At 38.4% G+C, this 26183-nt stretch overlaps 2 protein-coding genes across 3 annotated transcripts in view; one reads left to right on the forward strand and one right to left on the reverse strand.

The window, feature by feature from the left end:
• The window catches only part of LOC125228147 (somatostatin receptor type 2), a 300930-nt gene that overhangs the window by 244973 nt on the left and 29774 nt on the right, over positions 1-26183 (forward strand). The window lies entirely within an intron of this gene.
• Positions 1-26183, reverse strand: part of LOC125228094 — a 64053-nt gene that overhangs the window by 35747 nt on the left and 2123 nt on the right. The window lies entirely within an intron of this gene.

Consider the following 26183-nt stretch of genomic DNA (forward strand, 5'->3'; position numbering starts at 1 on the left):
GAATAATTTTGATCAGAACCACACTTCGCATAACATGTTCCGCAGAAACACTCGAATGGTAATTTTGCAGAAAACTTAATTGCCATTATTACTACCACGCATACGACACATTTAACAGAATATTGTTCTACAAAACATTACATTGGTCGACTTTAACTTAGCATAATTTTATGTACCATAATAATTGTATAGAATACTATTACAAGAGCAGAATTATGATACAACATCAAAAAGGAAATACTGTCCCAGAGCCACCGTTAGGTACGACGACGAGCAAAGCGAGGAGGAGTGTTAGGCATCCCTAACACATCCGACGCGATATGAAAAAGCAAATTGCAACTTTATTCCGCCTAAATGTTATGCACAAATATTATCTGCAAAAGTACTATTCGACTAGAAGACTATTATGCTAATCAACATTATGACAACATACGATCCGGTATTATAAAAATCTGGGAAATGATTTATGCCAAAGCATATTCTGCGTAAGGTGTTTCTGCCAAACGTTACTTCTGTCGATAACTATTATATGAATTAAAAATATGCGAATAAAGTGTCTGCAAGACAATAGTGAACCTAAATAGTTATTTGCACCGCACCAGGCGGTCTGGCACAGCTTGCGTTCTCACTAGCAAGTACATACATCTAACGCGACGTCTAGTACCTATTTAATTAATACCTATGGACTTGCGCGCGAGAGCGCTAAACCGCTAACTGGTAAAGGCTCTCTTGATAATTCAAAAACCGGCCAAGAGCGTGTCGGGCCATGCTCAGTGTAGGGTTCCGTAGTTTTCCGTATTTTCTCAAAAACTACTGAACCTATCAAGTTCAAAACAATTTTCCTAGAAAGTCTTTATAAAGAATTTACCTATAAAATAATAATTTTGATTCATAAACATTGAAGAATTGATAAGTTGATGTTTTTCAGTTAGCAGTTTATTCATATTAATGTGGTGAAAACTATATGATATGCTTAGCCGTTTCGTGAACTAATCGCTGCTTATAATTAAATTTACGGTATTACTATATATTACTATAAACATCAATTTTGGCTCCATTGTTAGAAAACACAATTTTAAATAGAATATTATCTTTGGAACAATAAAATTCGTATTTTTAAGCAAATGCTAAACTAAGACTCTTTTTTACTTTAAAAGCACGTACTTATCCATTGCTTTGTTATCTCGCCGCCGTATCTAGGATGTAGTGATAAGATCGTCTGCTTGGGATAAATACCGTCTAGGTTCGTTGTTCGTTTAGACGATACTGCCACAGTATAATAAAGAGTACTATCGTACAGTATGGCCACTCCCACTCCCCGCTGAAGATGTCACAAACTCCGTTCTCGGTTACCTCTCACAGTTACCGCCTGTCAAAAACGCGACCAGTCGACTTGTCATATCTTGATCATACATGCATGACACTAACGAACCGGGTTATCCGATTTATTATGGGACCAATATAAAATAATAAAATAAAAGTAGTTTAGTATGCAAAGTTTGAACGGTTTTTTTTATTTCACCATGTACAGTCAACCAATTGGAACCCTAGGCCACTGTAGAACTATGTCACAGTGACGTTATAAATCAGATTGTAAGATATCTCTTACTATTTGTCATTTTGACATGGTTGTAGAGTGGCCTAGGGTTCCAATTGGTTGACTGTACAGATTCATCAAAAATAAGCTCACATGTTTAGTTCCTTGTTCATTTATTACATTACAGATAATGACTTTTCGATCACAATCGACACACAAATGTCAGCTCGACGCTGATTGGCCGATCTAGCATAATTAATGTGACATGGGTTCAACCGGGGTTTGTTTTGTATTCAATAATATTTGTTATGAGTTTGATGCTTGAGCCTAGAATAATGAGTTTTTGAAGTTTGAGAATACGTCACGGAAAACGGTATTCATTGTATGGAGAAAGAACCCCAAACGATTACTTACTAGAACTGAAATGTACATTCATTTCCCGTGTCGTTTAAGCTCGAATATTCACATTTTATGTTTGTGTGATGAGCACAGATTTGTTCCTGAGTCATGGATGTTTTCTTTGTACTTATAGACGACCGGTCTGGCGCAGTCGGTAGTGACCCTGCCTGCTACGCCGCGGTCCCGGGTTTGAATCCTGGTAAGGGCATTTATTTGTGTGATGAGCACACAAAATATTTGTTCCTGAATCATGGATGTTTTCTACGTATATAAGTATTTATATTTTATATATTATATCGTTATCTGAGTACTAACAACACAGGCCTTCTTGAGCTTACCGTGGGCCTCAGTCAGTCAATCTGTGTAAGAATGTCCTATAATATTTATTTATTTATTTATTATTTAAGGGCTACTTGCACCACCCGCTTAACTCAAGGTTGCCCACCAAAATCGTTGTCTGAATACCAGGGGCCCGTTTCTCGAAAGGTACAAGCCTAGAATTAAAAGTGTGTTTCCATGACATCCCATACGATTTGACAGTTCGCGCACTTGTAATACAAGGCTTGTACCTTTCGAGAAACGGGTCCCAGGGCTCGAATGCCGGTAAAATTTTCGAACATTTGTACTTGCGGCAAAACCTTTGAATTTCGTTTCCGCTCGAATAACCGCTATTTTTAAACCGGGTTTTAGGGGAACGCTTAGGTTTCGTTCGATTAACCGGTTTAGAACAAAATAAACCGGTTTATTCCGCAGTATGATAGGTAATACTGTTCTAACCAAACAAAAAAGTCACTGCGTGAACGTAGGTATTTACGCAGCGCCAGTGCGTCTTGCCGCTCGTCGAATAAACTGGTTTATTTCGGTTAAAATAAAGTTCTCATAACGTTCGCGTTCTTTAGAAAGTTCGGAGTAAAATCGAAGTAAACCGGTTTTAACCGGTAAAAAATAAACCATTTCCGAGCCTTGCTGAATACCCACAGCACAAGCCTTCTTGAGTTTACACTTTACAGTGGGGTGGGGCTTAGTCACTTTTTGTAAGAATGTCCTATACTTAATAATATGTATTTTAATTTATATTTATTTTGGAAAAGAAACTATTTGTATTGTATTATTTTGTACGTGCATACGGTACACTTCAGCTTGACGGTGATTGGTCGGCCGAATTATTTAATTTATCGAGCGTAATTAACGTGACAAGGGTGTAACGTGGGTTTGTTTGCGTTCCTTATTGTGATGAATGAATATATTTGACCATCGTAAAATCTGCGGAAATAATTCGATATGCACGAATTTTGTGATAAAAAAAGCGTAAAATACACCGTGTTTTTTTGTTTTCCGTTAAATTCGACACGTCGTTAGGTTCGTTATCAGGAACCATCCTGTATATCACTTTCAGTTAAATTCGCCAAAAAATTTTTTTCATCGTTTTCATACATAATAAATGAATTAATTAGTGTGAGAGACCCTTAAAAATAATATTCAAGTTAGTGTCAATGTCAAGTGATTGACGGCACTTGTCAAAACAAATAACATTAGGAAGTGGTAAAGGCTGTCACACACGACGTGTTCAGTAATTATTTTTATTTTTGTAATAACTCAATAACCATAAGAATTAAGACGCTAGTTTGTTAGATAAATTAATTGTACTTGATCTAAAGAACCTTCTCTTAAAGTTAACGGAATTCAATAAAAACAGGGTGTATATCGGTTGGTAGCCATGGTTATATTTTTTATGTACTTTAGTATCTATAATCAGTATAAGACTTTTCTAGTCTCCATCGTATTTATAAAATAAATGTATTACTTACAAATATGCATAGTTTAGATCTAGGAAGATTATTGATAACCTGGCTGACCTAGTAGGTTGTGACGTAGTTGTTAGCTCATTGAGCATACAGTTGTCGTTGTGTCAGCAGTTCTCAAAAAGTATTGTGAAAAAAAAAATCTATTTTGTTACCAAATTTTTTTTGATGAATTGAGATTGTAGCAAGTTTTATTTCGTCATTAAGGTTCTGTAGTATCTATATTTTCTTAATTATGACAATTATCTTGTATATATCTTAAGAAAGTCGACTTATATTACTAAATGTTGGTGTCAAAATAGGATCAATTAAAATTTGCTGACGTGGCTATGTACAAACTTTTTGAGAACTGCCTGGCCCCGTAGCCGAATGGCATTTCTCCGACGCGAAACGAAAACGAAACGCCGCGAAAGGTAGTCTGGCTCTGTCGGGCCAATACGCAAGAGCGATAGAGATAGATATCTACCAGCGTTTCGTTTCGTGAGCGTTTGTGCCATTCGGCTACGCACCCTGGTGTGCGTGCGTGACGACACGACTCGGTAGTCGTTCGCATGTACACATAAATATAAAAATATAAATATTGGGGACACCTACATGGAAATTACGCGCGTGTTTTGCGCATTAGCCCAATTAGGAGCGTCCATCTACATGTGTGTGTAGGTTCAAGAACTCGCGAGTCGCGACAGGCATATTAAATACAAATCGCCGGGCAGGTCCGATCTCCTTCTTTCGTGTATCTGTGTTCTGTGTGTGTGTGTGTTTCGTATGTGTGTGTGTTTACCTATTTATCTATAAGGTACATCGGGACAATTTCGACTGGGGAGCAAATGTAACTGGTCCGTTTTTTCCATGTTTTACAATGTTTGCATTATTTAATTAGTGTCCACTGGTTATATACGTATGGCACGCGTGTTGAGTGGATTCACGTGGAACTTAACTTAATAATAATAATCAAAGCCAAGAAGGACAAATCCAGTAAGTACCTAGACTTAGCTTACGAGATAACCGCCATGTGGGATGTTGATTCGACGATCATTGTCCCGATAGTCGCTTCAGCGAACGGTCTCATAGCGATGAGACTCGACCAAAATCTTAAGAGACTCTCGCTAGGTGGCTGGATCAAGGGTAGACGCAGCGTGGATAGTCCAACGGTTCCTCTCTCTGCAGCCCTATATATAATGTGTTTATATCTTTTATATTGTTTTGTAAGTGTTTTTTTTTATTTTACTTTTATACCTACTCATATTGTTAAAAACCTAGCATAAGAGAAAAGATAAATAAAAGAAAAGAATGGAAAAAATGTCATTTGATATTTGCTAGTCGCTTTTCGGTGAAGGAAAACATCGTGAGGAAACCGGACTAATTCCAATAAGGACTAGTGTACCCTTCGGGTTGGAAGGTCAGATGGCAGTCGCTTTCGTAAAAAACTAGTGCCTACGCCAAATCTTGGGATTGGGATGTCAAAGCGGACCCCAGGCTCCACAATTGTCCCCCAGTCGAGATTTGCCACGGTGTACCCTACCTCATACTAGAAACTCAAACATGTTACATCCTGTAAGTCTCGTTCAAAGAGGAAGATCGCCCGTTTCCGCAGTGACTTGGCTCTACACTTCCGTGCCCCCGGCTATTAAATGTATCCGCCCTTTTAAACTGGAGAACTTAAAACTGTTTTAAAGATTTTGAAATTTACTGGAAAGTGATAGAGTTCAATATTTCACTTCAAAAGGTTTCACTTTAAGTGTGTGTAGTGCGGAGTTACAATAGGCTAGTTTCCTATGCTTTAATAGTTATTTGTTTTTCCCCTCACTAGCTCGGAAACACGTGTTTTGTCCTTTAATACCAGCGGGTAAAAACGCATTTTATCCACTAGTGGGTAAAGTAATTTGACCTTGAATAAAGTCAAATTAACTGCTTTAAAATTGATAAAAGTAGGTGAATCTAGTAATAAAGATGACTTACCACCTGTGGAACTACTGGAAGCAGTGATAAACGCATTTTTTGCGTTATAGTTTCCTCGCTATAGTGAGGGGAAAAGTTTTGTGTTACACTCGGGTGCAAATGTATTTTACTTCTCGTGTCTTAAAAAACTCGCAAGTTCAGGATTCTATTCTCGAACCACTCGCTTCGCTCATGGTTCAACTATAGAATCCTTTCACTTACTCGTTTTTAAATTCCACACTCGGCGTTAAAATACAACTTTGCCCCCTTGTATAACAAATAACTATTGTTTTACAAGGGGGCAAAGTTGTTGTTTAACCGCACGTGCCAATATTGATACCCGAGCAAGCGAAAGATTCCAATATTGAACCGCGAGCGTAGCGAGTGGTTCAAAAAGTGGAATCTTGAGCATTGCGAGGGTTTCAAGGAACGTTGAACAGCCACCGAGTGAAACACAAAATTTTTCACCACACCAACACGAACAAAATTCTGACTATAAAACATCAAACTAAACCAAATCTATCAATCTAATCAATATTGCTATCTGTTTTCGAATAGCAAAGTAAGCCTTTACCAGTTGGTGTGGTAAAATAAAATATTTTATACAGTGCACGAAGTAAGACACCACATAATTAGAAGAAAAATATGGACAGTAAGTAGTTATATTTTAATTATAGGAAAATAGCCTATTATAATTATTTCTGACCAGGCCCCGTAGCCGAATGGCATTTCTGCGACGCGAAACGAAAACGAAACGCCGCGAAAGGTAGTCTGGCTCTGTCGCGCCAATACGCAAGAGCGATAGATATAGATAGCTACGAGCGTTTCGTTTCGTGAGCGTTTGTGCATTCGGCTACGCACGCAGGCTTTCGCCTGACGTCCGTTTTTAACCCCCGACGCAAAAACGACGGGGTGTTATAAGTTTGACGTGTCTGTCTGTTTGTCTGTCTGTCTGTGTGTCTGTCTGTGGCATCGTAGCTCCCGAACGTATGAACCGATTTAGATTTAGTATTTTTTGTCTGAAAGCTGAGTAAGTCGGGAGTGTTCTTAGCCATGTTTCATGAAAATCGGTCTACCATGACGCGGTCGGGGGTTTTTTCAAAATTTTAATTTTGTGGTTAGGTTATTATAACGTGTTTGAAGAACCCAAATACTTGCATGTATATAATTAATATCGTTTTGATAAAACGCCAGGAGACTTAATAGTAATTAATCACAGAAACAAAGAGGGGTAACAGGGGTGAGGGATGGTCTGTATTGTTATATTACTTGTGGATTAATTAAAGTGAAATGGTAGCACGCAAACTGACTGAATTCGTTAGAAAATATTATCGAGTACCTACTTACTGAAATAGAACATGACGATACAAAAAGTAACTTCGAAAATTACAGAACTAAGTATTTATTATACACCCTGTTTTTATTGAATTTCGTTAACTTTAAGGGAAGGTTCTTTAGAGAAAATACAATTCATTTCTCTAAGAATCTAGCGTCTTAACTTTTATGATTATCGAGTTATAAAAAAAACCGGCCAAGTGCGAGTCGGGCTCGCGCACAAAGGGTTCCGTAGCAGCAAATATAATAAACCAATAACTTAACCAAAATTACAGTTAAATCAACCTATCTCAAAAACTATAAGAGATACTTTGATCAAACCAAAAATCGTTGAAAGAGTTAATTAGCATGCATCACCTCTATTTTTTTTAGAATTTTATACCCCGTAGTTATAAAAATAGAGGGGGGGGACATACTTTTTACGACTTTGAGAGCTGATATCTCAAAAACCGTTCACTTTAAGAAAAATGTTTTTAGAAAACTTTATATCATTTTAAAAGACCTTTCCATTGATACCCCACACGGGTATGTACATCGAAAAAAAAATTTTCATCCCTCAGTTACATGTATGGGGGCCCCACCCCCAATTCTTTTTTTTACTATTTAGTGTCATAATTTTGTAGCGGTTCATACAACACATATTCCCATCAAATTTCATCACTGTAGTACTTATAGTTTCCGAGTAAATCGGCTGTGACAGACGGACAGACGGACAGACGGACAGACGGACAGACGGACATGACGAAACTATAAGGGTTCCGTTTTTGCCATTTTGGCTACGGAACCCTAAAAAAAAAATAAAGATAATTACTCAACACGTGTATGGCAGCATTTACCAATTCCTAATGTTATTTGTTTTGACATGTGCCGTCAATCACTTGACACTAACTTGAATGTCTTAAGGGTCTCTCACACTAATAAATTCATTTATTATGTATGAAAACGATAAAAAAATAGTTTTTGCGAATTTAATTAAAAGTAATATACAGGTAGGTTCCTGATAATGAACCTAGCTACGTGTCGAATTTAAAGGAAAACAAAAAAAAAACACAGTGTATAAAAAACAGTACATAATAATATATGGATGAATCAACTTTTTCTTGCCTGTTTTTGCCATGGTTACGGTCCCCTGAGTCACGCTGGTTTTATGCAAAATTATGCTACTAAACCCATGCAAACAATTTCGACTTTTAATACTGTCGAGTAACGTAATCAAAAATTTAAATCTTGCAGTATATATATATGTATTTCTTGTTCTAATAAAACCTAAAAAAATTATAATCAAAATATTCCCTAACAATACCTATTGAAAATTGATACCGATGCGATGATATCAAGAGATAAATAATTTAAATTATAAAACAACTAATTATTTGTATGGCTTCAGCTTCCAATGGAATGTTATTCTATTATTTGTTATCTGAACAAAATATTTATTAGTATTACTTAGGTACTTAACGTAATAACGCGTAACTAAATAATTAATCAATAAATATTATCTTGGAACATTTTTACACAGATTGACTGAGTGCCACCACAGTATAATAAAGAGTACTATCCTACAGTATGGCCACTCCCGCTCCCCGCTGATAGTGCCACCCACCCCCTCTCGGTTACCTCACAGTTACCGCCTGTCAAAAACGCGAACAGTAGACCCTGTAAAAGAGAAAATTCGAAACGACTGACGATAAAAATTAAAACACGACCGAAGGGAGTGTTTTAAATCGACACGCGTTACGAATTTCCCTTTCGCACGTGTATCGTACGACGTTTTTCAGTACAGATGACCCTTCGAAGTTTCGACCTGAACCTGACATAAAATAAAGATAAGATAAGATAAGATAAGATAAGATAAGATAAGATAAGATAAGATAAAATTTATTTCATAGAAAAATGTCTAAAATTAAAACGATCACAATAAAATAATGAACCACTTCTCACACTAAGTGCGTATAAAAAGCACCATCTGTATTGAAATAGTTATTTGTTAGACAAGAGGGCAAAGTTGTATTTTAACGCCGAGTGTGGAATTAAAAACGAGCAAGTGAAAGGATTCTATAGTTGAACCACGAGCGAAGTGATAGAATCCTGAACTTATCCGAGTTTTTCAATACACGAGAAGTAAAATTTCCTTCGTTCCTTAAAATGGGCTGGGAAGTATCGCTTTTTGGGCGCAACAACTCGAGAGGACTGTAAAGGGATTTCATATTATTTTTTAGGCATAGGCCTGCAAAGTAACTTTTTTTATAAAATATTGTACTTTAGAGCATTTTTTTTTTATTTCATTGTATGTTTGAGAAAAGCACTATACATGCCTCGGCGTGAAAACGGATTCCCGGCCTCGTATCCCTATCCTATATATACCCACTTGGCCGGAAATCCTCATTTTCCCGGCCTCTGATGTAATGTACTATTGCACCCGAGTGTAACACAAAACTTTTCCCCTCACTATAGCGAGGAAACTACATCGCAAAATATCCGTTTATAACTGATTCCAGTAGGTCCACAGGTGTTAAATCATCTTTATTACTAGATTCACCTACTTTAGTCAATTTTAAAGCAGTTATTCAAGGTCAAATTACTTTACCTGCTAGTGGATAAAATGCGTTTTTACCCGCTGGTATTAAAGGACAAAACACGTGTTTCCGAGCTAGTGAGGGGAAAAGAAAATTACAGTTTAGTGTCGTTTTATTATTAACCTATACAATGACGTACGGTACGGTAGCGCTGGTAGCCTAGCGGTAAGTACGTGCGACTTTCGTTCCGGAGGGCGCAGGTTCGAACCCCGGCTCGCACCAATGAGTTTTTCGGAATTTATGTGCGAAATGTCATTTGATATTTGCCAGTCGCTTTTCGGTGAAGGAAAACATCGTGAGGAAACCGGACTTTCCGGACTCTCGTAGTTTAAGGCTTATTGTCCCTCAACATCGTACCGGTTTTATGTCCAACTCTTTTACTGTCCAGGCAATTAGACTTTGGAACTCTCTTCCTCTCTCAATTAGACAAGCACAGACCAAATTCGCATTCAAGCGCATGTTGCGCAAGTATTTCCTTGACAAGGTTTCTTCATCGTCATCTTAATGATTCACACTAGGTATAGTATAGGTATATCAATGTAAATATATATGTATGTTTATTTTTATTACGTATATATGTAAGTTTATCTTGAATATGTATAGTTTAATATTCATCTATCCATAGTTTAGGTTACAGTTTCCTTTTCCTTCTTTTTATTAAGACACTGCACCTACTTAATCTTTCTGGTTTAGCCCATTGGTTGACTGGTAGAGAATGCCTTGAGGCATTAAGTCCGCCATTTGTACCTTATTTTGTTGTGCAATAAAGATTAAATAAATAAATAAATAATAAGATGGCAGTCGCTTTCGTAAAACCTAGTGCCTACGCCAAATCTTGGGATTAGTTGTCAAAGTGGACCCCAGGCTCCCATGAGCCGCGGCAAATGCCGGGATAACGCAAGGAGGATGATGATGACAATGACGTACGGTCGGTGTTTCTATTTTAAAACAGGTCGAGCGAAACAATAGCATTGTTTACAGTGCGTCTATTGTTAGCCAACAGACATATATTATAGTAACTAGACTACGCATCGGTGAGGTTTCCGAACGGTCGCCGAGCTGTCAAGTTGACTCTGTGACCAGCTGATTTCAAATATTGAAATTTAATTCTATTTTTAGCTTTAAATAGGACTTCTACTCATTGTTAGTTAATTTAAGTAGTAAAGTATTATCAGTGATACAGTTTTGGTGAAATTGGCAACGTTACACCGAGTATTTATTGAACTTTGAGGCAGGACTACCCAACTGTCAACGAGTGATCGCAGCCGTTGGAATCTGCGTTTGAAACGGGGAGAGTATTCCGTTTTATTTATCATTTATTTCTACACCCAAACAAAGCTCATTGCTGCGGCCGTGAGCAACGTCAAACAAACAACATTGGCACCGTGCAGTTTCCCTTTGCTTGACGAACTAGTGGAAGCACAAGACGAGACAAGACACATTCGCCACAGACACTGCCGACTACTGACACACTGCACACTTTATTCATTCCTACAGCTCTCATCTCTGTCGTCATCTTGTCAAATCTTTCAATCTCTATTGAGATAAGTACTCATCCTTTTTTATTACATCTTTCAGAAAGCCAGACGAGTGACAATGGACACCGAAATTGCGACCGAAACTCGCAAGGCAACGGCACGACAACTAGAGATGCAGCTAAAAACAACAGCACAGGACCTACACGAGTCGAGGGCCTTGTCGAAGCAGTTGTTGGAGGAAAGGGAGGAAAGCGAAGTGGAGCTCCAGAAGGTAATTAACAAAAACTCAGAATTGAGAAGGGAGCTGGCGGACAATGATGTGCAGCTGACTGATGCCCGCGGAGAAGTGGACCGTTTGCAAGGCACAATAGACACCTTCAACCAGTGCGCTTCGACACATGAAGTGGCCTTGGCCCGCATCACACAGTTAGAAGAAGAACTGGGTGCGGCAAATGAGGAACTTAATCTGTTTAGGAAAGAGCGGGAGCACTATGATGCTTCGCAGTTACAGAATGTGTACCAAGAGTTGGTAAGCGGTGAAACACAATTGAGTAGGGACTCCAAACACATAGTATTCTTTAATAGTAGTAATAAGTTAAAAAAGTACATTAAGATTAATAGGTATATTAGGAGAACCCAAAAGCTGATCAAAGGCCAGGCATGTATTAAAAAATATAGTAAATTAAAACACACATTAACAGTTATGAAAAACAGGGTTCAAGACTGTCATTCAGACCTGGAAGTCAAGGAATCAAATTTTCTGAAATTAAATGCCGACATTAACAGGCTGAAAGATGAGCTTTTGGCAGTATCCACCATGTATGAGACCACTAAAAAACAAGTTGAGGAGCACATACAGGCTTTTAATAAATTGCTGCTAGAAAATAGAGATTTGGAGGAGCGGTGTAAGGCATTATTAAATGGAAAACATTGTAATTGTGGCCAAATGCCACCAGCAAAGATTATTCAAGCCGATGTGGCCCACGACACAACTAGGCATGCGGCAGTAGTTAAACAGCCCCCTAGAGCAGTCAGTAAGACTGTTGTTTTTTCAGATCAGATTGGGTTAGGAATGGGCCCATTATTAAGCTACCAGTTAGAGCAACAAGTGACAAATTACTGTTATCAAAACATTACTTTGTCTCATTTATGTGACCTTATTTCAAAGGGATGTTATGATAGCAGTACTACATTAGTAATTTTATTAGGAAATAGTCTTAATGTAGATAAGCTTAGCATAGATAAATTGATGTCCACTCTAAATGTTATTGAAAAATCTGGTGTGGGGAAAATTATATTATGTGCACTACCTTATGCAGAAAATGTATCATATGACTATAATTGTAAGATAGCTTACTACAATTCTTTAATGTACCATGCCATAGCTGTTAATAAAAAGTACCATTTCTTTGACTTAAATAAATTCATTGAGCGCTTCATGCTAGCTCCACGGAAGGTATTTTTGCCAAAGAAATTTTTTGTATATTTAGTGGAGTTATTGGCCTTCAATATTGAGCCAAATAGATGTAATAGTGTTATATATAAGTCTCAGTCAGCTGACAAAGCCAAGGACCCCATGCCTCATTTAAACTAGATTGTAAGACAGCGGAAAAACACCTGAGTATGAACGTTGTTCACCAGAATATTCAGGGTTTTTCCAGCAAAGAATTAGAAGTAGGATTATTTTTAGATAGTAATAATGTTGAAGTTATGTGTATTACTGAACATTGGTTGAAACAAGAACAGTTGATATTTGATTATGTTAATTTTAAATTAGCTAGTTTTTTTGCCAGAAAATCTGCTGTTCATGGTGGCTCCCTTATTATTGTTAAAAATTGTATGAAGTGTAAAGAGCGCAAAGATGTTGTAAAATATTCCATAGAAAGAACTATAGAAATTTCATGTGCTGAATTAGACAGATATATTATTGTATGTGTTTATAGACCACCATCAGCTGACTTCAGCATATTTGAATCTACAATGGAAAATGTTCTGAAGTTAGTGTGCAAGGGCCAAAAACATGTTATTGTATGTGGAGATTTTAATGTTAACTTGCTCGAGTCATCTAGTAATACTGTTAAAATGCTCTGTTTGTTTAAATCATTTAATTTATTTAATTTATTTCTTGAACCTACCCGGGTAGGTGTGACTAGTGCAACATGCCTAGATAATATTTTTTGTAACTGTGAATGTATAGATAAGAAATTATTTAACTGTTTTCATTCCGATCACAGCGGCCAAAGGGCAGCTTTCTTAAACGTTATTCATGATACTCCACAAACAATAACATATAGACCCATTACTGGATCTCGCTTGGAATCATTCAAAAATGAAATTCAACATAGTTTGTCTATAATACCATTTTCGCATTATGACTGTAATCATTTGTATCAAGAAGTTTTCAATGTAATTCTTAATCAATTTAATAACAATTTCAAAGTGAAATCTATTAGTGGGTCAAAAGTTAAAACAAAGTTTAGTGAATGGGCTACTGTAGGTATTCACAAAAGTAGAAAAAGACTTTATGAACTTTATGGTGAGAGAGAGCTGAACAAGAATTCAGAATTCCTGGACTATGTAAGAAACTACTCAAGAATCTTCAAGAAAGTGTGTTTAACTGCCAAGAAAAACTTTATTAGTTATAAATTGAAAGTGTCGGACAACAAAGTGAAAACAACTTGGAGTATTATAAATAAAGAAGCTGGTAAATGTAAATCACGCGATTGTCAAGTCAACATTGTATCAGATAATCAACAAATAATGTCGAACAGCGATGTTGCCTCGGCATTCGAAGATTATTTCTCAAACATAGCCGTTAACACCACAAAATGTTTACATTCTTCTGCGGCTCAAGCCCATTCATTACTTTGTGCTAATGTTAAGAAATGTAATAATTCATTTGAATTTAGTCAAGTAGACTCTGTAAATATTGTTAAAACATTCAAGTCACTCAATTTAAAGAAAACGGAAGACTTATGGGGAACATCAGTTAAAGTAATTAGTCATGTCATAGATATAATAGCACCTTACTTGGCCGTAATATATAATATTTCAATTTCACAAGGCACCTTTCCAGATCTTATGAAATGTAGCAAAGTCATACCGCTTTTTAAATCGGGTGATTCGAGTGATATAACCAATTTCCGTCCAATATCAATACTTCCTGTTCTAAGTAAAGTCTTTGAGAAGCTAATGTTAAATGATCTACTGGGACACTTCAACAGACATAGATTACTTACAAGCAAACAGTTCGGTTTCACAAGGGGCCGTTCCACGACCGATGCTGCTTCGGTACTCATTAAACATATATATAATATTTGGGAAAATTCTTGTGATGCAATTGGCATATTTTGTGATCTTTCAAAAGCCTTTGATTGTGTGGATCATGGAACGCTCATTTTGAAATTAGAACATTATGGTTTGTCTATAAATGCCCTAAACTTTATGTCTTCTTACCTTAGCAATAGAACACAAACAGTAGTTGTTAACAAAACTCGCTCTAGCGGGACTGTTGTCCAATTAGGAGTGCCACAAGGCTCAATTTTAGGTCCATTCCTGTTTTTGGTTTATATAAATGATTTGCCATGTATAGTAAAAAACTTTTGTGAAATAGTACTTTTTGCTGATGATAAATCACTGCTTTTTAATGTTGACCGAAAATCTACGGATTACAATGTAATTAATAGCACGTTAGCTGATGTACTGCAGTTGTTTACTGTCAACAATTTACTTCTTAATTCTAAGAAAACCAAATGTATTCGATTCTCTCTGCCGAATGTTAAACCAATCGATACAAAAATACTTTTGAATGATGAATGCTTAGAGATGGTAGATACAACACTGTTCCTTGGCTTAACATTGGACAAAAATCTACAATGGAGTCCTCATATAAGGAAACTAGCAAGCAAATTAAGTTCAGCCGCATACGCCGTTAGGAGAATCAGGCAACTGACTAATGTTGAGACAGCTCGCCTAGTGTATCATAGTTATTTTCACAGTGTAATGTCATACGGTATTCTGGTTTGGGGCAAAGCAGCTGACATACAGACTATCTTTGTATTACAAAAGAGAGCCATTCGTTCTATTTACAACTTAGGAACACGTGAATCAGTAAGAGAACTCTTCAAAGAAATTAATATCTTAACTGTAGCTTCCCAATACATTTATGATAGTATAATTTATGTTGTTAAGAATTTAGACTGTTTCACTAAGAATTCTGATATCCATAATTATAACACTAGAAACAAAAATAAGCTTGCCATAAAGAAGTTTCGTGTCCGTGAAGTACAGAAGTCATTTGTTGGGCAATGCATTCATTTTTATAATAAGTTACCTGACACTGCTTTGAGATTACCCCTCCCAGCTCTTAAGAACTACTTAAAAAAATCATTGATGTTAAAGGCTTATTACAGAGTCGAGGACTATTTGACAGACAAACATGCATGGCCCGAACCAGAAACTACAAAAAACGAATAGCAATTAAAATAATTGTATTATGTATAGAGGACACAGTTCAGATAAGAAAGCACATCAAATATTTTATATTTTATGTTGTGTAGGTAAATTACATATTTAATGATATTGAGATTCATATTATCTTTTTCTTCTGTGACAATTTGATATGTTTTCTCTGAAGAAGAACGACGTATTATTAAGCAATAATATAATTTATTGAAATTAATTGCCATAGAGTACCTAGTCTGTTCATATTCTTTGATGAATACTTTTGCATGTTAAATTGTATCTTGTTATTTAATGCATGTTAGTTATAAGATGTAATGTTTTGAAAAGAAGTTGCCCGCCGAGTTTCTTGCCGGTCCCATAGTGGATACCCCCCTCCCAACTGAGGGGGGACTGAAATCTTCTCGAGGCTGAGGCGTAGGGTTAGAGCCGGCGTAGCTTTATTTGACGTTCATATGCGCATTGTAATATGCCTACTTGAAAAATAAATATTTCATTTTCATTTCATTTTCATTTTCATTTCATTTTCAATCTAAACCGGTATGAGATTAGATATTTTGCGGCTAGATTGTTAACATTTAAAAAAACCGGTCAAGAGCGTATCGGGCCACGCTCAGTGTAGGGTTCCGTAGTTTTCCGTATTTTTCTCAAAAACTACTGAACCTATCAAGTTCAAAATAATTTTCCTAGAAAGTGTTTATAAAGTTCTACTTTTGTGATTTTTTTCATATTTTTTAAACTTATGGTTCAAAAGTTAGAGGGGGGGGGACGCACTTTTTTTTCATTTAGGAGCGATTATTTCCAAAAATATTAATATTATTAAAAAACGATCTTAGTAAACCCCTATTCATTTTTAAATACCTATCCAACAATATATCACACGTTGGGGTTGGAATGAAAAAAAATGTCAGCCCCCACTTTATATGTAGGGGGGGTACCCTAATAAAACATTTTTTTCCATTTTTTATTTTTGCACTTTGTTGGCGTAATTGATATACATATTGGTACCAAATTTCAGCTTTCTAGTGCAAACGGTTACTGAGATTATCCGCGGACGGACGGACGGACGGACGGACGGACGGACAGACAGACATGGCGAATCGCCAGTGTTGTATCCATACACAAGAACTTGGTAGGGTACGATTTAGGAACAGGTACGTTTTAGGCAAGTTTACCCTAACTCTGCCACTTGAAGGGGTATTGGAAGTTTCTGGAGAAACGCACATTTGAGGACTGCTAGCCATTCAGAGTGTAATTCTTCGTATTCGTCGCCGCACGGGGGCGACGATTGTTTTAAATATCCACATCCATTGATTATGCGATCTGTGGCGCCTTCCCGCCATGTTTGTTTACGCGCGTTAATGGTGATTTTAACGACTTTAAAACAGTAATGTTTCATCACTCGTCTCGGCTACACACGGTTTACTATACTCTTCGGTTCTCAACGTATAATGACGCACTACTCACAATATCTGTTCGACGTACTGCTGTATGTTAGACATAATATATCCCAATTTGCACGCATAGACTTTCCGGGCAAACAGCTTCGATCTACAGGCCGTCTGAGAACAGTCCCCCGTCGCATGGCACTTTCAAGAAAGAACCCTCGAGTCATCGGCCCTACTTACTATGAGCACTTACCTGCCGATCTGAGAAATGAGCCATGTGACGAAGCATTTAAGCGCAAATTGAGAAACCTTTTGTTAGATAACCCCATGTACTCTGTAAATGAGTACATGGATTTGAATTTTTAATGACCGATGATATAATTATACCTATATTTCTCTGTTATATAATATTTTCTTGCTTCGTGATAATTTCATGATATTGTAACTTAATTTATTAATTTTATTTAGCTTGGCATGTGTATTTTCTTTCTTTGTAAATGACGATCCTCATTTGGGAGACACAATTATTTTTATTTGGAATTTATTATGTAATTTTTGACGATCATGATGAGAAGATAAACATAATTTTGACATGTAGCAAATTTATAGTGTAATTTTTATCATGAAATAAAGAAATCTAATCTAATCTAATCTAATCTATAATACCCCTACCAAGGGTTTCATCTTCAGCCGTTAATCGTCCAGTGCCGAACATAGGCCTCTCGTGTACTCCACTTATCCCGGTCCTGAGTCCTGACCCCGTAGCCGAATGGCAACGCCACCGAAACGCCGCAGAAAGGGTAGTCTGTCTCTGTCGCGCCAATACGCAAGAGCGATAGAGAAAGATAGCTACGAAAGAGATATCGTGAGCGTTTCGTGGGCGTTTGTGCATTCTCTCGAGTCTCATCCGTACCCCGCAGTTTTCCAAATGTCGTCCACCAACGGATGTCAATATTTTGGTCCACCTGTGAGCTATTGACCATACTGACATTGACAGATGACACTGACAACTCTGTGCCTATTTCTGGTTTGATAACTAACATTGTTGACTTCCGGTTCGAGCGCCATCTTAGCGGTCTCGTGTCGTGAATAATTTATTTTTCTTTTGCTCATTAATATTGTTTAAAGTGTAATATCGATAGCTTAGTATGCAGTAAACTAATATTGTAGTGAGAAGCTGATGAAGAATTAAATTCGAAACGCGTTTAGCATCTTTTTTGTCGTCAACGGCCGGTAGTCCACGTGCTCTTGTAAAATCTGGCTATCAATTTACAAGTGCTAACTCACCGTACACTGTCGTACTTATCGTACCAAAATCACTAATAAATATTAGCTCATATCATCTTGACACTGGCAAAATAGTCCCAATGATAGACTGAAGCCATTTAAAGAAAAAAAAACTAACATTGTTACTCAGCGTCAATATTCCTTACAGGCAATGAACGGCGAAGTGTGACTGTCGGGCGATGATTGTCAGTGTTGTGAAAAGGCTACTGCTGAGCATAGGCCTCTCTCTCTTTGTCCCCACTTATCTCGGTCCTCGGATAGTCTCGTCCAAAGGTGACCATCAGTTTTTCGAATGTCAACGAGCCAACGACGACGACGCACAAGCGTTTTCATTTCGGGAAAACCAGTAGCGAAATGGGTTTTGAAGGGCGAACTTCTATAAATATGTAGAGGATCTTAACTTTTGAGTAGATGACCGAAGACTGCCGAGATTAGAAGTCTAAGCAGAAGGACAAATTTACGAGATATATAACACTTAATATGTCTTTCCCATCACGGAACAATTGTGTTCCGGACCTTTGGGAGGCGTGCGTGGAGCCAAAGCCAACGCGTAGAGCTAGGCCCTTTTGATACTTTAATGAAGTGTAAAGGGGTACACCGAGCGAATGTTGCCCTTGCCCGTATCATGGGACACACGCAGAGGTGAGAGCACCCGCCAGAGTGTAAGGACTATTTGAGAGTTAATGGAATCTAAAATGAACTGGGCTATTGGATGAATGTGATGGACTAAATACTGGGCTATGGGATAAAAAACCGGACGCCTGCCTAATGAAACGGTATTCAATTTTATTTCCGGCAGACTGTGACTCGAGCCCCCACAAAAAGCGACATCCAAGATGGCTCAAGTGCAACACCGGTGTGAGAACTTAAGGGTGTCGAGTGGTGTACACCGCTTTCTGCCCAGTGGCCGTTAAGCCACTGTACTAACGTGGTACTAACACTTAATATTATTATGCCCGTGTGGTGACGTGTTAAGAATGTCACTACCTTTATTCCCGTGGGTGTCGTAGAAGTCGACTGTGAGATGTGGGTTAAATTGTGGCGTAGGCGAGAGGCTGGCAACCTGTCACTGCAATGTCACAATTTCGTTTACTTTCAACCCCTTTTTGCCAAGAGTGACACTGAAGCTTGAGTATTCGTTCATGTGTTCTACCTACCCTTTTATGGGATACAGGCTTGATTGTATGTATGTATTCATATTATTAAAGAAATAGATTAAAGATTATGGTAAGAGTTTATACGGGCACAAACCAAACTCGTGGTAAGTGTTACGTGTATTTTGCACCTAATGTAATGTGTTCGTGTTCGTATTAAAAAATGACAGCTAACGATAAACAGAAGCCCTTCGCACTGTGCTTTTAACGAGAACATTAGATAATACAAACATGACTTGGTTGAAACTTTAAAACAGATTTTTTATGCTGGTATAATTTTTTCTTCAATCTAGGGTTTTCCCGGCCTAGCGCCAAGGTTCGCTTTCCTGCTCAGTCTTTTTTTTTTATACTACGTCGGTGGCAAACAAGCATACGGCCCGCCTGATGTAAAGCGGTCACCGCAACCTATGGACGCCTGCAACTCAATCAGTGTCACATGCGCGTTGCCACCCCATTAGAAACTTGTACATTCCCTTTTGCTGTGTTAAGTACACAGCAAAAAGGAGTGTTCCACAAGTTCTATGGAGGGTTCGGGTTGCAGACGACTCAAAGGACAATAGATGGAACAAGTTAGTTCCGTAAGTCCTCCCGTCATCAGCACACCACACCCTCGTTGAGCTCTGGCAGCCTTACTCACCGGCAGGAACACAACACTATGAGTAGGGTCTAGTGCTATTTGGCTGCGGTCTTCTGTAAGGCGGAGGTACTACCACAGTTGGGCTCTGCTCTAGATTCGAGCGAGACGATATCCGCTGTGCTGTGCCCTACCACACAAAGCGGAATATCATTCGCTATGCCCTACCTCCTACAAACAGTCACAGTCAGTACAGTCTTCTTCACTTCGCCCGGTCTTCGGCATCCTGAAGCTTGAGATTGCTCTTGCATGACCGCGTCCGTCACGACGTCCAGCCAGCGCTTCTTAGGTCTACCGGGGCCGCTTGACTTAGGGCCTTGGACAGTGAGATTAAGGCATCTGTTTCCGGTTTGCAGCGTAACATATGGCCTGCAGCTTATCCGCTACATCACGGATTCCGAGGCTGTCGATTCTTATGCTAATATGACTATAACAAAGATTTGTTGACAGGTTAAGAATTTCCTCCCGTGGGTGCCGTAGAAGTTGGGATATTATGTGTTCAATTGGCGAAATGCTGGCCTGTCTGCAATGTCACAGTTTCGTATTATGTCAAGTCATTCATTGGTAACTAGCAATTTCAGCAATTTCATGTGGCTTGCCTACCTTGGGAATACAGCACTGCCGAAGGGCACAAACGCTCACGAAACGAAACGCTCGTAGATATCTATCTCTATCGCTCTTGCGTATTGGTGCGACAGAGCCAGACTACAATTCGCGGCGTTTCGTTTTCGTTTCGCGTCGCAGAAATGCCATTCGGCTACGGCACCTGGCCCCGTAGCCAAATGGCATTTCTCCGACGCCAAACGAAAGCGATACGCCGCTGGCTCTGTCGCGCCAATACGCAAGCGCGATAGAGATAGATATCTACTAGCGCTTCGTTTCGTGAGCGTTTCGTGAGCGATTGTGCCATTCGGCTAGCCACCCAGGCCCGAGTTTATTTATGTGTGTGTATGAGAAATATCGTCAGGAGGATAGAACCGATTATTGTTAGTTCCAAAGCCTCTCGGCCATGTCATGAATTATGTGGAAGCGTTTGATTGGCGTGAAGCACTAAATTTCCCTGAAGGCTAAGCCGGCGCCTAGCCGAAATGACACTGGTTGACGCTGACGCCGATCGCGCAGTCTGGCTCTGTCGCGCCAATACGGAAGAGTGATAGTGATACGATAACGATATTATCGTTAGTGCTTGTACATTTGGCTACGTTCACTTGGCAGGGAGTGTGACAATCTTTGCTACGTGGCGATGGCACAGTCTGGCTCTGTCGCACCCACAGATCTATCAATTTGCTTCTAGAATGTGCAAAAGAGAAGCTGCCACGTATATGATCATCCTATGAGTGCAAAAGAGGCAGACTAGAAATGAAAAAACGTGACCATTCTTGACGACAGGCAGAGGCCGCTAGCGGCCTACTCAATTTAAGTTAACGCATTAATCGGACTTTTTATTACAAAAAGTTGTATTTAGAAGATAGAACCAGTGGGTGATTAATGTTTCGAATAACAGTTATAAATGCAAATTATTCACATAATGGTACACGGTGAAATAAATAGGACCATTCAAACTTTACATGTTGACTTCTGAGGTCATAATGAACAACTTTTATTATGGTACCAAAATTGAAATCAATGAATTTACGGTTGTACTCACGTTATTATATCGCTATTGCTGCGACATGTTTCGGGCCAATTCGGAGGCCCCTCTACAGGCATATAGGAGTTCACGCGACGGCTAAACTCCGTGAACTGGCCGCGCCGCCCGCCGCTCCGCCCGCTGCGCGCGCGCTGATAGGACGGGGACGGACGGAGCGGCGGGCGGCGCGGCCAGTTCACGGAGTTTAGCCGTCGCGTGAACTCCTATATGCCTGAAGAGGGGCCTCCGAATTGGCTCGAAACATGTCGCAGCAATAGCAATATAATAACGTGAGTACAACCGTAGATTCATTAATTATTTGAATATGTCTCACGAAAGTTTAACGTGTAAAATTGAAATCGCAAAAAAAATATGTTTAAAAAATTTCTGAATTTAGTATGTACTCTCAATGACACTTGAGATAGATAGCTGCTATATACCTACGATACGCTTACGAAAAGTAAGCAATTGTAATGTTGGCTAGGTATAGATGGAGAGGCTCAGAATAGATTGAGTTAGTATTTGATTGGGAATCAGGGATTTGGATATATTGGGATATAAAGATCTTTACCTTTCCGTCGGAGATTGTTAGTTATAAATATACCTAAGGGGATGAAGGTTTATGTATCTTACACGTGCCGTTATTCGTTATAGAGGTATATATTATGTAAGTATATACATACAATATCTGGGTGACCGAGCTTCTTTCGGTTCTATTTTATTATATCATGTCTTTAGATAAAAACAGCAATTCCCGTTTAGTTTGTACATTTGGATCACGTCTCCGATTTAGATAAAAATTGGTAGGCTGCTAGAGTCCATGATGCTGAGCAAGATCCAAATGTCCTAGGTTGATTGTATGAAACTTTCCTTTTTTGTTACCGAAAATGTATAGAAATCTGGTAAAAAGGATGGTTTCATACAAACTACATAGGACATTTTGGGAAACCTAGTGGATCTTGCTCAGCATCATGGGCTCTATCGGCCTACCAATTTTTATCCAAAACGGAGACGTGATCCAAATGTACAAGCTTAACGGGAATTGCACAAGAAACTCTTATAAATACAAAAAAAATCTAAATTTCTGACCGGGAAACCCTGACACCTGTGATCTGCCTGCGAACATTAGACTGACCTCTTACGACTGAGCTACGCGGAGCCGATGCGCGGTCGGCGAAATTAACGACTATATTTTACGTTTGCTGACGCAACATAAAAACGCATGACAACTCGAGCATTCGCGTTTTCCGGGATCTAAGGCTACGCTAGATCGATTTTTCACCCCCGAAAACCCCCACATAACAAACAGCGAAATCGTTAGAGCGGTTTCCGAGATCGCTGGTATACATACATATATATGAATAAATAAATATATTAAGTAAATAAAAATGTACAAGAATTGCTCGTTTACAGGTATAATATATAATATGTAGCTCTCATAATACTTTGAAACCAAGAAAACGAACAATAGAGAGAAATAAAATAGAGGGCGATCGCTCGGCGACGAACTATAGAGGTACGTAAATATAACTCGCTAGCGCTTTTTTAAACCCCGGCGCAAAAATGAGGGGGTGTTATAAGTTTGACGTGTCTGTCTGTGTGTGTGTCTGTCTGTGGCGTCGTAGCTCCCGAACGGATGAACCGATTTATTTATTTTTGTCTAAAAGTTGAGTTAGTCGGGAGTGTTCTTAGCCAATTGACAACATTTCATATTTTTGAGTACTACTTTTTATTGTTTGGTTTGAAAGAACTCAATACTAAAAGATACACGTATTTTTTTATTTTTCCAAAAACTGCTATTTTAATGAGAAATTCCCTTTTTATTACTGCTTCGAGCAGAAAGAGCGTAAGTTACAAACGTCAAGACACAGCTTCGTGACGTCACATATGTTGTTTCATACACCTAAGAAAACGACAAAATCATTCCCAAAAAAAAGTTTTAACAGTCAGCTTAAACAGTCCGGTATGTCTGACTGTCAAGTGTCACTGTCAACCACTAGTGAATGACTACGAATCATAGACTAAGCCATGATTTTTTTAATATCTTTGCTACGAACTGTGATAAGTGTCACTGTCAAACTCAAGTGACATCCCAACTGGAAGATTTTTTTGATATAGTGGCAGCTCTAAATCAGCTATTTGACGTCACTTCCCCTTTAAACTATTTTTAAGATTGTTTATACTAAAAATGCGGAAAAAAAATTAAAAAAATGATTTATATGATCTACAAGCGTATATCTCGAAATGGTTTTCGATTTAGGGACATTGAAAATTTTGAAACGTTGTCAATTAAGTTTCATGAAAATCGGTCTACTATGTCGCGGTCGGGGTTTTTTTCAAAATTTTAATTTTGTGGTTAGGTTATTTTACACGGGAGTGACTACCTTTTGTTCCTGTCTATCGCCGATAACTGATCGCTTACACGCTTTTGGCACACCTCGGACACTGGCGATCAAATATATGAAAGAGGCGCGTTCCTAGCACACAGTCTAAGCTCGTGTAGGTGAACGCGTACCATGCTTGTATGAGATATGACAGGTCGACTGGTGGCGTTTTCGACAGGCGGTAACTGTGAGGTAACCGAGTGGGTGGCACTTTCAGCGTGGAGCGGCAGTGACCATACTGTACGATAGTCTCTATTATACTGTGCTTTTGGTAAAACCAGTGCCTAAACGTCAATACCTCGAGACCATGAAAAAATGCATATTTTCTTTACTTTACAATACCTCACATAGTTTACAAGTAATGCGCAAGAAACAAAACAAATTAAACAGAGGTAACAACAGACGGTCTTATCGCTTAAGAGCTCATACTTTACTCACTTTTTATCTAAAATCAATCCGAATTTCGTCCAATATATCAAAAAATCCCAATAAAAAAGGTTCCATAATTGACACAATAGTCCCAGAGACATTTAAAAGCTCTGATTCTATTAGAGATCGCCTTTTGTAAATACGTTGAAGTCCAACAAAAATCTAAGTGATCTCAAAAGCTACTGAAACTGTTATTTGAAAGGAGTAATTTGGTTAAGGCAAATACGGGTAGGTCTACCTTTATCTTTTATTATTATCTGGCTCCGTAGCCGAATGGCATTTCTGAGCATTTTCAGAAATTGGGACCCCCCAATTAGCGAAAGTCGTTGTTGATGTAATAAGGTTGATTTTGGATCTTGCAATTTTTCTTAAATAATACAAAATGTGTTGCTTGTTCTACGATTTATTGAAGACTGACTTATGTTTAGGGAAATACGCATTTGAGACAATATGCATGTGTGCGTGAGCTATACACACATAGATATATATTTTAAACAGCATTAACATACCGCCCACCAAAAGGATATTGATTATCCTTTTCAAAATCAAATAATCATGCAAAATTTATAACAAAATGTAAATTTGAAAATACAATTATCACTACTTGTAACAATTCTTAACCAGGTTTGCCTAAACATCAAAATTGGAAAGAACTTTACAATTAGGAACAATGATAAAAATAAATAACTTTTTATACGTTATAAAAAGTATAACATTATCATTAAATAAATTATGATTGCATAATATCTAAACAAAGTAATCATGCTGAGACATCAACAGGAAATAAACAAAGTTTACTAATAGAACGTTTAACAATATTTTCACCGCTCTTGACACTGTACACTCGCGTTAGCCCATCATTTCCAGGATGTTTCTCGACAATGCGTCCCAGTAACCACTTTCCAGGAGGTAAATTTTCGTTTTTTATTAATACGATTTGGCCTATATCGAATTCTGGTTCTCTCTTTGTCCATTTCGTTCTTTGTTGAAGTCTTGTTAAATAATCTTGTTGCCACGTGTGCCAAAAATCATTTAACATTTTCTGCAAGTGTTGCCAGCGGGACAAAACGTTTGTCTTCATATCCTTGAATGTTGGTGATGGTATGGTTATCGGTGCCTCTCCAATTAAAAAGTGTCCTGGGGTTAAAGGATCGGCTTTGTCATCGTCGTCTATCGGAACGTAAGGTCGTGAATTGAGGCACGATTCTACCTGGCATATCAGAGTTGAAAACTCCTCAAATGTAAGGTGCGAAGTAAGGACTCTCTTTAAATGGAACTTCATGGATTTTACTCCACTCTCCCACAATCCACCAAAATTTGGGCTGTATACTGGTACAAAATGCCACTGAGTACCATCTAGTGCTAGCTTCGTAGCTATATCTCCATTAAAATCCAACTTTGCCTCTTCAAATGCATCTGCCAAGGCCTTGTTTGCACCAATGAAGTTCCTCCCTTGGTCACTCCAGAGATGTGTGCACCTGCCTCTTCGTGCAACAAAACGTCTGAATGCTCCAATGAAGGCTTCTGAGCTTAAATCTCCGACAAGTTCTAAGTGTATGGCTTTCGTAACCATGCATACAAATATAGCTATGTATGATTTCATTGTTCTTAATCCTCTTCCCTTTGACATAAGTGTTTGATATGGACCAGCGAAGTCGACGCCACTGTTCAGGAATGGACGTGCTGGGGTAACCCTTTCCTTGGGCAGATCTCCCATTAATTGCTTCTTGGCAGTGGCGTTTTGTCTTGCA

The sequence above is a fragment of the Leguminivora glycinivorella genome, chromosome 7 (genome assembly GCF_023078275.1).
Source record: "Leguminivora glycinivorella isolate SPB_JAAS2020 chromosome 7, LegGlyc_1.1, whole genome shotgun sequence".
Taxonomy (NCBI): domain Eukaryota; kingdom Metazoa; phylum Arthropoda; class Insecta; order Lepidoptera; family Tortricidae; genus Leguminivora; species Leguminivora glycinivorella.